This window comes from Sorex fumeus, unplaced genomic scaffold (genome assembly GCF_029834395.1).
Source record: "Sorex fumeus unplaced genomic scaffold, SorFum_2.1 ptg000046l, whole genome shotgun sequence".
Classification (NCBI taxonomy): domain Eukaryota; kingdom Metazoa; phylum Chordata; class Mammalia; order Eulipotyphla; family Soricidae; genus Sorex; species Sorex fumeus.
This window is the reverse complement of record NW_026606103.1, coordinates 11,000,369-11,008,933: the sequence shown is the minus strand read 5'-3', so window position 1 is coordinate 11,008,933 and position 8,565 is coordinate 11,000,369.

Below are 8,565 nucleotides of genomic sequence, written 5' to 3'. Positions count from 1 at the left end.
TTTATAGGGCTTGACTGTCACTGTCACTGTCCTCCCATTGTTCATTGATTGCTCAAGTGGGCCCAGTAACGTCTCCATTGTGACAATTGTTACTATGTTTGGCATATCGAATACATCACGGGAAGCTTGACAGGCTTTGCCGTGCAGGCGAGATACTCTCAGTAGCTTGCTGCACTCTCTGAGAGGAGCAGAGGAATCTCTGAACTCTCTGAACTCGAGTGGGCCATGTTGGCTGCTTGCAAGGCAAGCGCCCTACCTGGTATGCTATTGCTCCAGCACATAAGGGCTTGGCAGACAATATAATATGTTTATCTACCTAGACATCCATATTTTATTATTATTTAAAAGTTTTGTGTTTTTAAATTTGCTTTTCTATTTTTTACTTTTATATACTTCTTGGGCTGGAGCGATAGCACAGCGAATAGGGCGTTTGCCTTGCACACAGCCAACATGACTGACCCAAGTTCAATTCCTCCGCCCCTCTTGGAGAGCCCAGCAAGCTACCGAGAGTATCTCGCCCGCACGGCAGAGCCTTGCAAGCTACCCGTGATGTATTCAATATGCCAAACACAGTAACAACAAAGTCTCCAATGGAGACGTTACTGGGCCCGCTCGAGCAAATCGATGAACAACGGGAGGACAGTGATCAGGACAGTGATATACTTCTTATGAAATAAAAGGGTTTTTGTGTTCCTGAATACAAATAAAATACTGAATTTGCATTTATAACTCTAGATTTAAAAAAACACAAATACCTAGCCAAAGGAGCGATAGCACAGCAGGTAGGGTGTTCGCCTTACAAGCGGCCAACATGGTCAACCCGAGTTCAATTCCTCCGCCCCTCTCGGAGAGCCCGGCAAGCTACCGAGAGTATTCGATATGCCAAACACAGTAACAACAAAGTCTCCAATGGAGACGTTACTGGGCCCACTCGAGCAAATCGACGATCAACGGGAGGGCCTTTACCTTTTATGATCATATGATTTAAATTTATACAGCAACAGAAATATCAAACTACTGGCATATACTCCAATATGAAAGGGCCAAAGACATTGTGCAGAGTAGAATTCAGACATGAAATAATATACATACATATATATATATATATATATATATACTGTATTTTTCCACTTATGTCAAAGAAGAGAGAGCTGAAGGTGAGAAAAGTGAAAAAAAAAAGATTTATATAGAAAGAAATTTCATGGGAATTAGTAAGAAGAAACCTGATAATTTCTATATGAGTATGTTCTACACCTTGAATTAAATGCTGTTTTGGGGTTTATGTGTAAAATACATGAAGTATAGGCATAATTATTATACCTGACACTCTTCACAATATATACATCCACCTCCCTTTCTAAACTAAAACAGTATAGCTTCTTGTTTATTATTCTTCTGTGTTTGTGATTTAAGGTCTATTACAAAAGAACTTTCAATATAGACTTTTGATGATCATAGAAATTTGATGATCTCAAAAGTCTATAACTTTTATTTTCTAATGTTCACAAGTCAGCAGCATGTCACTTATATCACTTCTTTTATGTCTAACTGAAGCAACAACTTCTTGATCACAAAGAAAGGTCACCATTTATTGAAACACTGTTTACCTACCAAGAACAATGATTGAGACAGTAAGAGGGCATGGAATTTGTTTCTGAGACCCCAGGTCAAGCTCAGCACCTATAGGAAATATCTCTCTTCAATAACTCTTCCCCCTAATTTTCACGAATTGCTTTCTCATTTGCACTTAACATTAAAAACCAACTTTAAATCAATAGTTTTAACTACTATCTTACAAACTGGCTCACAGAAATTTCCTCTTGGTTCACTAAAAGATTATTGCCATTAATAAATGTCATATCTGGCTTCTGTGGCAGGAGAGAGTAGATAGTACTGCTCATGACAAGTATAAGTGTGCACACATGCATATTGATAGCATATATTGTGTTAGATTGCTTATTAATAATATTGCTATCAATACATGCATCTTGCTAACGCAGAAAGTTCATAAGTTTCATTTACCCGTGAGTATTGTTTGTCAACAGTGTTGTGATATTTCAAAAACAAGGTATTATTTGGATCATTGTGTGCAAAGTTTGAAATCATAGACAATAGACACAAATCTACTGTTTATGTTAAATTGCCTACTTTACAAGCAAGAACAATAGATAGGAGAAAAGTAACTGCAGTAAAATTAAGCACAGTGTTCATGCTTAAAGTTTAGAAAAAAAAGAAAAGTTGAATCTGGTAACATTTCAGAATGTACAGTAGAAGCAAACAAAAGTTGAAATATTGTTAGACATTATGATAAGGAGTACGTAAGGCTTGGCTTCACTGTAGCCCTGGCATAAGGTGTCACCACCACCTTGTGGGCAGAATATTCTGGAATTCTATTGATTGATGCTTTGAAGCCTTCAAAACTTACTCAGCATTTGTGTCCAAAGAACAGTGATATTATAGATAAAGACATTAATATTTTTAATTTTATTTCTATTTTTTATTTTTTAAATTAAATCACTATGAGATACAGTTACAAAGTTGTCCATGATTGGGTTTCGTCAAACAATTTTCCAATACTCATCCCTTCACCAGGGTTGGAGCTATAGCATAGCGGGTAGGGCATTTGCCTTGCAAGCAGCCAACATGGCCCACCCGAGTTCTATTCCTCTGCCCCTCTTGGAGAGCTCGGCAAGCTACTGAGAATATCTCGCCCACATGGCAAATATATATATATATACAGATACAATACAGATACTGGAAGATTATCATATATATCCCTTTACCTACTAGCAGAACTCAGTTCTTGTCCAGAGTGATCATTTCCAACTATCATTGTCATAATGGTCCCTTCTCTAACCTAACTACTCTCTCTCCCACTTGTGGCAAGCTTCAACAATGGGCCAGTCCTCCTGGCATTTGTTTGTACTGTCCTTGGGTATTAGTCTCGTACTATGGTTTTATATCCCACAAATGAGTGCAGTAATTTTTTTGTCTACCCCTTTCCTGCTGACGTATTTTACTAAGCATGATACTTTCCACATCCACCTATTTGTAAGCAAATTCCATGACTTCATTTTTTTCCTGGTGGCTGTGTAGTATTCCATAGTGTAAATGAACCATTGTTTCTTTATCCAGTCATCTGTCCTCAGATAGTTGGATTATTTCTAGTTTCTGGCTATTGTGAATAGTGCTGCAATGAACATAGAAGTACAAATTACATTTATTCTGCATGTATTTGAACTGCCAGGGTATATTCCCAGAAGTGGTTATTGCTGGGTTTCTGTATGGCTCAGTTTTTCTTTTTTCTTTTGAAGAATACACATATGGATTTTCAAAAAGGCTAGACCAGTCACCATTCTCATCAACAATGATTCAGAGTCCCTTTCTCCCCGCATCCATGCCAGCACTGGTTGCTCTTGTTCTTTTGGATTTGTGCCAATCTCTTTTGTGTGAGATAACTCATTTTTTTTTTATCTGCCTCTCCCTGATGATTAGTGATATAGAGTACTTTTTTTTTATCATATTGGTATTGGGTAAATAATTTTTTCATTCCATGGGCTGTCTTTTTATTGTGGTCACTGTTTCTTTTGAGATGCAGAAGCTTCTTAGTTCAACGTAGTTCCACTTGTTCATCTTTGCTTCTTCCATTTGCTTGGTCATCTATGGAGATGCCTTTAGCTTCAATGTCATAGGGTTCTGTCTACATTTTCCTCCATGAACCTTATAGATTCAGGTCTGATATTGAGGACTTTAGTCCATTCTAATCTGACTTTTGTGCATGATGTTAGATAGAGCTCTGGGTTCTTTTTCTTTTTTCTTCCTGTAGCTGCCCACTTTCCCAGCACTACTAGTTGAAGAACTTCTCCTTGTTCCACTTAATTCTTCTTGCTCCCTTCACTGTATCACTGTCATCTGTTCATCAATTTCCTCGAGCAGGCACCAGTAACGTCTCCTTCGTCCTAGCCCTGAGATTTTAGAAAGTGCCACATTCAAGGCTCTTTCAGGGTCAGGAGAATGAGACCTATCATTGTTACTGGTTTTTGGCGTATTGAATATGCCACGGGGAGTTTGTTAGACTCTGCCATGTGGGCAGGATAATTTTGGTAGCCTGCCGGGTTCTCCAGAGTAAGAATTAGATATTCATGGCTGTGCACTTCTGGGAGCTGGGTTTTTATAGTCTCTGGGTCTTGTCCGTTGATGAAATTTCACGGTGCCAGGGGAAGTTGGTGGGTGTGATGCCTACATACTGGAAGATGGGGGATCTGGGTGGAGGAGGCCCAGTGCCAATCTGAGCAGGCTTGGAGGTCTATGCCCTGGGTCCCGCACACCTGGGTTCTTCTGCTGGTTCCTTCATGCATGAGGCTCATCTGAATCTGTGGAGAGTGGGGATGGCTGTGGCTGGATCCAGAGGTCTTCAGCTGCTGGTGCTCTGCTCGGGGTGGGGAGGGAAACTCAACCCACCCTTCTCCAAGGAGCCCTGGTGAGGACAGCCAGGTTTGGAGGCAGGAGACTCTCTTGCTCCCTTATCAAAGATTAAATGTTCATATATTTGAGGGTCTGTGCCAAGATATTCAGTTCCATTTGATTGGTCTGCAGGTATTTCTTTATTCAAATACCATAAAGGTAAAGGTAAAGGCCCTCCCGTTGATCGTCGATTTGCTCGAGCGGGCCCAGTAACGTCTCCATTGGAGACTTTGTTGTTACTGTGTTTAGCATATCAAATACTCTCGGTAGCTTTCCAGGCTCTCCGAGAGGGGCGGAGGAATCGAACTCGGATCGGCCATGTTGGCCGCTTGTAAGGCGAACACCCTACCGCTGTGCTATCACTCCAGCCATACCATACAATATTTTAATTGCTACCACTTTGTAGCAGTTTGATATTGGAAAAGTGATACCACCCATCTTCTTTTCCCCAAAGATTGTTTTAGTTATTTGTTGGGGTTTATTGATCCATATGGCCACTGTGACACTGCAGGATGGGGGGCAACACATAGTCGGAACAGACGGGACACTTGAAAAGACTCGCCAAGTCATGGGTAGACGCAGCCAGACCGGCCTGAGTGGGCACCTGTGGGACGGACAGACGCTGGCAGGTGTGAGTCGGTAACGCTGTTGCTTGGCGGTGCATCCCTGGTAGGTCCAGCGAGCGACGTCCACCAAAATGTCTCAGTTTCATCATTATCAGTCTCTACTAAGAATAGATCAACAGTTCATCTGAAGATGGAATGAAGTAGTATTGTACCATATGTGTATCCTCACAACTTGCATATATTACCCTGATTCAATTCCCTGCACCGTCTCATCACAAGAGCACTGCTAGGTGATGCTCTGGAGGTCCCCAAGCATGGATGGGTGTAACCCAGGTAATCTGCCATGTAATACCACACCTTCAGGTCCTTCCTTGCATTGAACAACTGGCCCAGCTGGCACCAGGAGAAGCTTCAGGCCTGCTAAGCACTTTAAAAAAAGAGCCTTTGTGGAGTTCATGCACAATTCAATCAGCCTAATCAGTGGCTGAATAGCAGTACTCAAAGAGCGCAGTCTTGTCTCATAGTTCTGGAGGCTGGGACCCAAGATGAAGGCAGCAACAGACACATCTCTGAGGATCCTCCCCTGTTTTCTCACTGAAGCAGATGACTGCTTCAGGGAGGAAATAACCAAGCTCATTGAGGTTTCTCGGGAGTTCAAGATACCGCTCTGTTTAACGTTCATTGATTTAAAGAAGGCCTTTGATTCTGTTGAGACGGAAGCGGTCATTGAAGCCCTAGCCAATCAGGGCATTCAAGCCCAATACATCAGGATCCTCCGTGAGCTCTATTGCGGATTCACTACCAGGATCTCACCATTCTACAAAGAAGTGATCGTTGATGTCAAGAGAGGGGTGCGGCAGGGTGATATCATTTCACCGAAACTCTTCAGTGTCACCCTCGAGAACATCATGCGACAACTGGAATGGGAAGGAATGGGAGTGAAGATAGATGGTCGGCAACTACACCACCTCCGCTTTGCTGATGACATTGTTTTAATAACACCAAACATCAGCCAAGCGGCACAAATGCTGGCCGACTTTGACCGTGAGTGTGGAAAGGTTGGACTACAGCTGAATCTTACGAAGACAATGTTTATGAGAAACAGCCTCGTTCCTGACGCCCCATTCGCTCTCAACGGAATGACCATCTCCGAATGCAACAGCTATGTGTACCTAGGTCGAGAGGTTAACATGACAAACGACCTGGCACTCGAGCTGCGCAGGAGGAAGAGAGCGGCTTGGAATGCCTTCAAGAACGTCGAAGAAATAGCTAAGAGGACGAAGAACCTCCGGCTCCAGGCACATCTTTTTGATTCCACTGTTCTTCCTGCATTAACATATGCCTCAGAGACCTGGGCCCTACGCAAACAAGATGAGAACGCTATTCAGGTCTCCCAAAGAAGAATAGAAAGAGCTATGCTTGGAATATCACGTTTCACTCAAATGAGAGAAAGAATCTGGAGTTCTGACATCCATCGACGATCAAGAATCAGGGACGCTGTCTCATTTGCCAAGGTGTCGAAAATCAGATGGGCTGGTCACGTAATGAGATTTAAAGACGACCGCTGGACTAGAGCTGTTACCGACTGGATTCCACGGGATGTCAAAAGACTGTGTGGCCGCCCACCTACCAGATGGTCAGACTTCTTCGTCAAGATCATGAACGATCGGTTTGAGGCTCTTCATGTTCCCGGAGCGAACAGATGCCATTGGGCTACACTAGCACGCGACAGGGACAAATGGAGATGTTACTGACGCCCGTTCGAGCAAATCGACGACTAACGGGAAGTTAAGTGATCAATCACTTAAGTGATTAAGTGATTGATCCATATACATTTCAGGAGTGTTTGATATATTTCTTTGAAAAATCTCTTAAGTATCCTTATAGGAACTGCATCCTGATCAGGAGGATGTATCTCTATTTCCTCATGTCTCCTTTATTTCTTGAAATAGTGTTTTGTGGTTTTAATTTTTTTTTTTTGTATAGGTCCTTCACTTTTTCAGTTTAGCTGATTCTGAGGAACTTGATTTTCTGAGGCACAATTGTGAATGGAATTATTTTTTAAATATATCTTTCTTCTCTTTAATATTTGCATATAGGAAAGTCATAAACTTGGGTATTTTGCAACCTGCCACTTTACTTACATAAAGCTATAGTTTCTAGGAGCCTTTTGTAGATTCTTTAAGATTTTCTGAGTATAGTATTATGTCACCTGCAAACAGTGAAAGATTGACTTCTTCCTTTCTTATCTGGATGTCCTTTATATCTTTTGTCTTTTTCTTGCCTACATGCCATGACAAGTAATTCCACTACTACATTGAATAGGAGTGGTCAGTGTGGGCAAACTTATTTCATACCTGATCTTTGAGGGACAAATTTTAGTTTTTCCCCATTGAGGATAATGCTTGCTGTGGGTTTGTGGTAGATGGCTTTGACTATAATGAAGAAAGTTCCTTCGACTACCATTTTGCTGAGAGGTTTTTTTTTTTAAATCATGAAAGTGGTGCTAGACATTTTTAAATACTTTCTCTGCATCTATCGATATGATCTTATCAAAGTAATCTCTTATGTTCCTTTGAATTTTTTTGTGTTTTTTGTTGTGATGTCCCCTCTTTAATTTCTGATTCAGTTTATTAGGGTTTTCTCTTTCTTTGTCTTGCAAGTGGTTTATCAAACTTGTTTATTTTCTGAAAGAACCAGCTCTTGGTTTCATTGACCTTTGGGATTTTTGGAGGATAGGGATGGATGTGAGCTCATTAATTTCTTCTCTATGTTATTTTTTTAATTTCCTTTCTCCTTCCTGTTTTGGGCTCCTTTTCTTGGTCATTTTCCAAGATCTTAAGCTGTTAACTCAAGTTATTTATATGGGCCCTTTCTTCCTTCATGCTTGTAAAGCTAGGGACTTTCCTCTTAGCAGTGTTTTTGCTGTGTCTCGCAGGTTCTGGTAACTTGTGTCTTCATTGTCGTTTCTTACCAGGCATATTTTGAGTTTTATTTGATTTCCACTCTAAGCCACTGGTTGTTCAGTAATGAGATGTTTAATTTCCAGTTGTTTGATTTGATTCTTAGTTTTTAACGTTTCTTTCTGGCAGATTTGAGTGTTCGGATAAAATCTCAAATAATAATGGTGGGTCTGGTGTTGAAATATTGAATGTAATCAAAGTAGAGAGAGAGTAATGTGGAAATAGATTAGGGCATGTCTTGGAGACTTTTTATTATGGTGTCTTTTCCCTTGTACCCTTCGGGCTTTTTGGATCTGAATGCCTGTGTTCTCTAGCTCTGGGAAGTTTTCAGCAATGGAGTTCCCACTGGGACTCCAATGATTCTTATGTTGGTCTTCTTGAATTTATTTCTTAGTTTCTTGTCTACCCTTAAGTTATCTTGAGAACTTTCCCCATCTTTTGGTGTTGCCTGGAGGCTTTCTGCATCTCATATTCAAGCTCACTGATTCTGACTTCGGCAGTTGTTACTCTATTGTTGGGGGCACCCATTGAGTTTTTCATTTCATCTACCGAATTTTTTATCAATGACATTT